This window comes from Pleurodeles waltl, chromosome 4_2 (genome assembly GCF_031143425.1).
Source record: "Pleurodeles waltl isolate 20211129_DDA chromosome 4_2, aPleWal1.hap1.20221129, whole genome shotgun sequence".
Lineage (NCBI taxonomy): Eukaryota > Metazoa > Chordata > Amphibia > Caudata > Salamandridae > Pleurodeles > Pleurodeles waltl.
In genome coordinates this window covers 110,444,645-110,453,037 of record NC_090443.1, presented here as the reverse complement: position 1 = coordinate 110,453,037, position 8,393 = coordinate 110,444,645, and positions in this window count along the sequence as shown.

The following is an 8,393-nucleotide window of genomic DNA, read 5'->3' as shown; positions in this document are numbered from 1 at the left end:
ATGTGGTGACACAGGTACAATTACTGTCTCTTACTGAACAGTAGACCCCCTGGACGCACCCTTGAACTTATCTGTAGGAAAAGACTATGGGGGTCATTACGACCTCGGCGGTCTTGAAAAAAGACCGCCGCAGGAGCCAGAATACCGCCATTGCCGGCGGTATTCCTGGCTCCCTATTATGACATTTCCGCTGGGCCAGCGGACGGTAACAGTGTTACCGTCCGCTGGCCCAGCGGAAATGTCACATCAACATTGCTGCTGGCTCGTAATAGAGCCGGCAGCAATGCTGATGTGCAGCGGGTGCAGTAGCACCCGTCGCACATTTCACTGCCCAAAATTCAGGCAGTGAAATGCGCGATGGGGCTATGCCTGGGGGCCCCTCCACTGCCCATGCCAAGTGCATGGGCACTGCAGGGGCCCCAAGGGGCACCCCAAGTCCCCTTTCCGTCAGCCTTTCAATGGCAGTGTTTACCGCCACGGACAGGCTGGCGGAATCCTGGCGGTCAATTGGAGGGGCTGGCGGTATGGCCGTGGCAATTCCGCCACTGTCATAATTGCTGGCGGAACACCGCCAGCCTGTCGGCGGTGTTACCGCCACATTACCGCCGCCCGCCAGGGTCGTAAAGACCCCCTATATCTTCCAACAAGCCTGGTGGGGGTAAAGGGCTGGATACGATATAAATGGGGACGGTGTTAAAGTTACCTGAGGATTAGGCTGCCTAAATTGCTCTTGAGCGTGTTGTACCTTAAAAAAGGATTTGGCGAGGGAGATATTTTTATTTTCCTGTTAGTTGATCCTGCCATGGACCCTGTTTCTCCCCTCCCCTTTTGCACAGTTGAAGTAGCCCACCTGCTCTGGTTTTGTGCCTCATTGAGTTTCCCCTCGTCGTGTCGGAATAGTGGAGAATTCAGATTCCTACCTTTTGTGGCGTGTTTACTCCTCGCCGCAGGTGCCTGTCGAAAGCCGATCCAGGGAAGTTACAAGGCCGAGCCCAGTTTTTAGTTTGAATAGACCTGACGTTAGGAGATTACTCTCCTGGCCCTTGTCCTCTAGTCTTGGTTCCTGGTCCAGGCAGACGTTTTAGGGTAATAAAGCTGTGTATCTGCGCGTCCTGCGCTGCCAGTGTAGAAAAATCTGCAGGAGAAATCGTGGGATATTGGAGGCAGCTTGTGCTGACTCTGCCTTTACTCCCGGGCCCATACTCGGCTCGGGTATACTGACCACGCCGGAGCCGCAGGGCAGCCAGTGTCCACAGCAGTAGAGGGGTCCCCGCACCCAAGAAGAAGGCAAAAACGGAGTCCGACATCGGGGAGCCCATCCACTCTGTGCCAAACCGCTCCAGTCAATGAGCCCACAATAGAAACCCAAGGTAAGAGGGGCGCATTACCGCCCATTATGCAAAGAGCTTCAGAGAGGCGGCAAGTTCCCGTCTGGAGTGCTAAGCTGGCTGCCATGTTCCCCCGAACTGAAACCCTCCAGGGGGAAATCTCTAGTCTTGTTTGGGCACATAAGAACCCAAGAATTTCCTGGAAGAAACTAAGCAAAAATAAATTAGACGAGGGGTATCTCCCCCAGGCTTCCAATTATACTGTTGGGCCTTTCAACTGAAAAATACCAGGCTATTACTATCTAAGGCTTTTTTGCAGACATCCCCCTGACTGCATGCACTAACAAAAGACCTGCGGGAGAGAAGCACTTATTTCCTGTTCAAATTTGGCCATCCAAAGTACTACAAAAAAATTAAACTGCAAGGGTATGGTTTCAGGTGAGAAGAATTTTAGGAATCCCATACTACAGTGAGATGGCCCCGATTTGGAACTGCCCCGGGACTTAGCAGTGTTTTCAAGATGTGTTGGCTATCCCACTAAAGGATGCGGGTGTAACACGATGGGGGCAATTGGTCACGGGGGGCTCTCTACTTTCATAGGACTCCTTAGCCACCTGGACAACGACACCATCGCCGACCTTGCAAGCACCCACGCCCTCGCTTCCCCGGATTACATCCTCCTGGGAGATCTGAACTACCATCTGGAAAATGCGAACGACGTCAACACCGCGTCACTGACCTCCAACCTCCTCAACCTCGGTCTCCACCAGCTAGTCAACACGCCTACCCACATCGCCGGACACACCCTTGACCCCCTCTTCACCTCAAGCAACCACATTTCCTTCGCCACACCTCCGAACTCCACTGGACCGACCATCACTGTGTCCATTTCACCTATAAGAAAACCACAGAGCAACACCGCATCCAGCTACCTCCCCACCGCCGCTGGGGCAAAGTCACCCAAGAACAACTGACCAGCACCCTCATCAACAACCTTCCACCCGACGCAATCGACCCGAGCACAGCCGCCATCAACCTCCATCAATGGATCCTCGACTGCGCCAACACCCTTGCCCCGCTCAAGAAACCCACCACCATCCAAGGAAAGAAAAAACCAGCCTGGTTCACAGACGATCTCACCACCTCCAAAAGCAACTGCCAGAAGCTCAAAAAGAAATGGATCCAAGAACGCACACCCGACAACCTCGCCGCCCTCAAAAACGCCAACCGCGAACACCACCAACGGATCCGCACCGCCAAGCGCGCCCACTTCACCGAACGCATCAACAACAACGCCCACGACTGCAAAGAACTCTTCGGCATCGTGAAGGAACTCTCCAATCCGAAAGCCAACTCCAACGACATCCCGCCCTCCCAGAAACTCTGCGACGACCTCTCCACCTTCTTCCACCAGAAAATCACTACCATCCACGACAGCTTCAACACCGGTCCACCGCCGGACCCCACCCCCGACGTCTCCTCCCGCGACTGCCGCCTCACCGCCTGGACCCACGTGGACGAGGCAGAAACCATAACAACCATGAACACCATCCACTCAGGCTCCCCCACGGACCCCTGCCCCCATCATGTTTTCAACTCAGCCAACGCCACCATCGCCCCCGAACTCCGCAAGATCATCAACCTCTCCTTCACTTCTGCCACCTTCCCGGACAGCTGGAAACACGCAGAAATCCAACCCCTCCTCAAAAAACCCAAGGCTGACCCCAACGACCTCAAAAACTTCCGTCCGATCTCTCTCCTCCCTTTTCCAGCGAAAGTCATCGAGAAGATCGTCAACACTCAGCTCATCCACTTCCTCGAAGACAATTCCATCCTGGACCCCTCACAATCCGGATTCAGACGAAACCACAGCACTGAGACTGCCCTCCTCGCCGCCACAGATGACATCAGACATCAAATGGACAACGGAGAAACCTCAGCCCTCATCCTCCTCGACCTATCAGCCGCCTTTGACACCGTCTGCCACCGCACCCTACTGACCCGCCTCCAGGAAGCCGGCATCCAAGACAAAGCCCTCCACTGGATCTCATCCTTCCTCTCCGACAGAACGCAGAGAGTCCGTCTCTCCCCTTTCCGCTCCAAAGCCACCAACCTCATCTGCGGCGTCCCCCAAGGATCCTCCCTCAGCCCTACGTTGTTCAACGTCTACATGGCCCCCCTCGCTCAACTGGCCCGCCAACATCATCTCAGCATCATCTCCTACGCCGACGATACCCAGCTCGTCCTCTCCCTGACCAAAGACCCGCTCACCGCCAAAACAAACCTCCACAAGGGACTAAAATCCATCGCCGATTGGATGAACAACAGTCGCCTGAAACTCAACTCCGACAAGACGGAAGTCCTCATCCTCGGACGCACTCCCTCGGCCTGGAACGACTCATGGTGGCCCTCCGTCCTCGGACCCCCACCCACCCCTGCCAGCCACGCAAGAAACCTCGGCTTCATCCTGGACTCCGCCCTCACCATGTCCAAACAGGTCAGCGCCGTCTCCTCCTCCTGTTTCAACACCCTTCGAATGCTCCGCAGAATCTTCAAGTGGATTCCAACAGAAACCAGAAAGACGGTGACCCAGGCCCTCGTCAGCAGCAGACTTGACTACGGCAACGCACTCTACACAGGCATCCCAACCAAAGACATCAAACGACTCCAACGTATCCAAAATGCCTCCGCCCGACTGATCCTCAACATACCCCGCCAAAGTCACATCTCCCCTCACCTAAAGGAACTCCACTGGCTCCCGGTAGACAAGAGGATCACCTTTAAACTCCTGACCCACGCTCACAAGGCACTTCACAACACCGGACCCTCCTACCTCAACACCAGACTTAACTTCTACACTCCAACGCGTCAACTCCGATCCGCCAACCTCGCCCTCGCCATCGTACCCCGAATCCAGCGCAAGACATCCGGCGGCAGATCCTTCTCCTTCCTCGCCGCCAAGACCTGGAACTCTCTCCCCACATCTCTCCGCCAGACCCAGGACCTCCTCGCATTCAGAAGGCTTCTCAAGACCTGGCTCTTCGACCACTAAATCAGCAGCGCTTCCCCCCCCCCCACCCCCCCTCCCCAGCGCCTCGAAACCCTGACGGGTACATAGCGCGCTTTATAAATTTTATGATTGATTGATTGATTGATTGGACTAATGATAGGTTATCCAAATTTAAATCCAAATAAAAAGCTGGCTACAAGGGGTATGGGAGGTGGGGCTCAGTACGGAATGGGAAAAGGTTATACTAGGCACATGGGAGTTAAAGAAGGAGGTACCAAAATGGTACTGGACTCTGGTTCAAGCAGAGGATGGTCCCCTTTTGCTGCTGGAAGCTGTTTGGAAAACAGACCTTCCATTTTCTGATACTCTATACTTCTGGCAAGTATCAATGCGTACACTGTGGCTTGTAGTGAAGTCTGCACCTCTCAGAAGAAACCACTTGTTTATTGTGTACAGGGGCTATTGGACGCCAAGAAAATTGGCGAAACTAGGAAGTCAGAGGAAGAGTTTTTGTCCAAAGTGTGCCTTGCAAGATGCAGATGACATGCATCTGCTGTGGCAGTGTCCATAAACCCAAACCTTTTGGCAAGACGTGGGTAAGATCTTTTCGGCCATAATGAAAAGAGAAATAAAGGTAAGCCTACCTTTGGTAATTTGACATACAGGAGGGGGCCAGGGTGGGCCCATGTGGTAAAGAGGGGAAGCTTCAGGCACATCTTATTTCCCAATTGATACTAATAACTTGCAGGGAAATCTGTATTAACTGGTTATCTAAGTCTCCCCCTACTTATATGGATTGGTTATTTGCAGTAAGAAGGATTGGTAATCTAGAATGCATTAATGGTTCAGAGAAACGGCTCAAAATGTGGGAACTCTTTTTCTTTTTCTACTCAGCTAGTTCCTCCAGTGCCATCTTGGGGATAGCATCAAACTGCCCTGATAAATGAATGTGTGACAGTCCTATGATTAACAGACACGGCTTAAAAAGGAGGAATTAAAGGCAAAGGAATGTTCTTGCCTCTTTTTCTTCTATTTGTTGGTGGAGGTCAGCTTCAAGAGGCCAACCCATTTGGGTTTGGGCTGTAGTAGGAACGTAAGCATGGTTCCTCCTGCCTTTTGTCATAAATGAGTGCAATTAAAAACTTGACCAAATTCAAGACAGGGAGCCGAAATACACGCAAAAAAAGCCATTGCAATAATGTTCAACCAAAGATGAGTTAGACTTCCCAAAGCAACTGATTTCTTAGTATGAGTTGACTATCTGGAGACGTGTACTGAATGAACAACTGAAGCAGGTTAGAACCCATTTCAATTAGTTTCAAGGTGTACAATAACAGAGCACCTCCTCTAGCCAAGGTGCAACTTCAGTTTTACTAAATTAGAGGGGTTCATTGCATAAAAACCCGGACCTCTACCCTGTAATTGGCATTGAAATTTAGTTGTGAAACATACACTATCACTGTCTACTGCTGTACTGGACAACACTGAAACAGAAGAGATCCTCTTACGTAGAAGCAACCTGCAAACATCTTCGATGATCTAAAGAACGACCTAAGGGTTTTAGGGTTTCATAGTAGCCTTGAATATGAGTAATACCATAATTTTCATTGCACAATAAATCTGTAGGCCTGATATCTTCCTGGGTCATTCTAATTGTAACAAAAAAAGTGGAAAGACACAAAAAGGGTCTTGTTAGTTAGATAAAGAAGAGAAAGAGTGTGGATATTATGAATATTCTCCCGGTACGCTTTAGTGATTTACCCACTGTGCCCACTCAGGTTCTGGTCATAACCCACTGCATCTCATATTTAACATAAGAGGTACATGCAGAACATTCCTTGCGGTAACTATATTAATTTGCCAAGCAGAGCCCTGAGGAGAGGGCAATGTTTCAAAGCCCTACAGACATTTAGATCCATATCGAGCAGGACCTTCTAAGGTGAGGCAATAGCTTCTTGGTCTCACAGGTGCTCCACTGCTGGCCACCGAGGCCACTTGTTGTGTGTAGTTGGATGTTCTGAACTTCTCCCACCATCGTTTGTAACTTATGTGAAAGTGCAAACTTCTATACTGCAGTTCAAAACAAAGTAATTCTGGTCAAACTGTTATGCTCCTGTAAGAATGTACTTTGAGCTACTTTAATGTATATCTATGGCCCTCATTCTGACCCTGGCGGTTTGAAACCGCCAGGGCAGAGGGCAGCGGAAGCACCGCCAACAGGCTGGCGGTGCTTCCTGGGCTATTCTGACCGCGGCAGTAAAGCTGCGGTCAGAAAAGGGGAACCAGCGGTTTCCCGCCGGTTTACCCCTGGCCCAGGGAATCCTCCATGGGGATTCCGACCCCCTTCCCACCAGCCTGTTTCTGGCGGTTTTCACCGCCAGAACCAGGCTGGCGGGAACGGGTGTCGTGGGGCCCCCTAACAGGGCCACACAAAGATTTTCAGTGTCTGCTTTGCAGACACTGAAAATCACGACGGGTGCCACTGCACCCGTCGCATCCCTGCAAATCCGCTGGCTCCATTCGGAGCCGGCTTCCTCTTTGCAGAGGCTTTCCCGCAGGGCCGGCGGGCGATCTTTTGGAGATCGCCCGCCGGCCCAGCGGGAAAGTTAGAATGACCCCCGCGGTCATTTGACTGCAGTGCGGTCTTTGGGCGGCATCCGCCACCCGCCGGGGTCGGAATGACCCCCAATATCTGCTAAACTTTAGTCCATGTTTCAGTAAAATACAGTGTTGTTTAAAACTTAATTCAATTGTGTAGTCGGCTTTTATTTCATAGCTCCAGTCAGTGCGGAGACAGAAAATTATGGACAACATGTTGACAGAAGTATGAATATGAATATTTGTGTGCAACAGACAGACTGCAGCTGGACTGCCTCCAAAGACCAAAGGCCTGATTCACAAATTGCACTTTGTAATAAGCTTTATAGTACTAGATTATTACTACAAAACTTACTACAAAGTGCTATTCACAAACTGCACTTCTGTAGTAACTTACACTTATGTAGTAAGTCCCGAATTCCAATATTTACTATGGGAGAGTGTGCATTACCAGTGGTTGCCATGTGGAGCACTGGACTTAATGAAAAAGGGTAAGTTACTACAAAAGTGCATTTTGTGAACACTGAAAAGTAGGAAACTTACTCAAAAGTGTAAGTTAATTTTGTGAACCAGGCCAAAAGAGTAGTACAATGAACATTAAATATTCAAGTTTCCCACCTTCGGGATAGGTGACTAAGAGAGGTGTACTGGCACAAGGCACCTGTTTTGGGCAGTTTTTGGGGCATGTAGAAGCATGTGTACCTATCAGGTTATAGAGGAGAGATGATGTATGGGTTTAGAGATAAATAATCATGCACTAGCATTGGTAGGTGAAGTACTGGAACCATTTAGTGAGTTCTGAGAAATAGATAACTCCAGCAGCAAATGTGGTAAGGTACTTTGTACTTGAACATTTATCTCTCCACGCTATCTCAAGTTTCACATGTCCTCTCCATGGCCATTATGAGGTAAAACAAATCCAAACTTTGTCCCAAAAAACATACTTTATAGGAAAATGTGGCTGTCAAAAGAGAAGACTGGGTGCTCGCAGAGACGGCTAGTGCTCAAAGATAATTGGGTTGAACTAATAAAAGGTTTGTTCAATAAAGTCAGAACTGGTTGCATCGAGGCAGGAATGAGGCTGGTTTACTCTGCAAGAACACTAACTGAACAAAAAGAAAACAAGTTTATAAAGGAAAGACTGGTTAAGGAAGGAGACAATGGTTTAGCAACTTGAAGAGCTGGTTAATAAGTTAGAGAATACTGTTTGATCATAGAGAAAATTGTTTGATAAAAGACAGGATGTATTGAACTAACATAAAACTAGCTGACTAAACTGTTTAACTAAACTGAAGACTGGTTGACCAAAAGTAAGGCATGCTGGACAATGGAAAGATGGGTTAAACAAAGACAGGATTGTAGAATCGTTTATCACCCTGATGAGTGACTGAACAAAGAGAAATAAATATCTTTTGTCTTGAACTTTTGTACCAGAAGAGTTAAAGTGTATCCTCAGT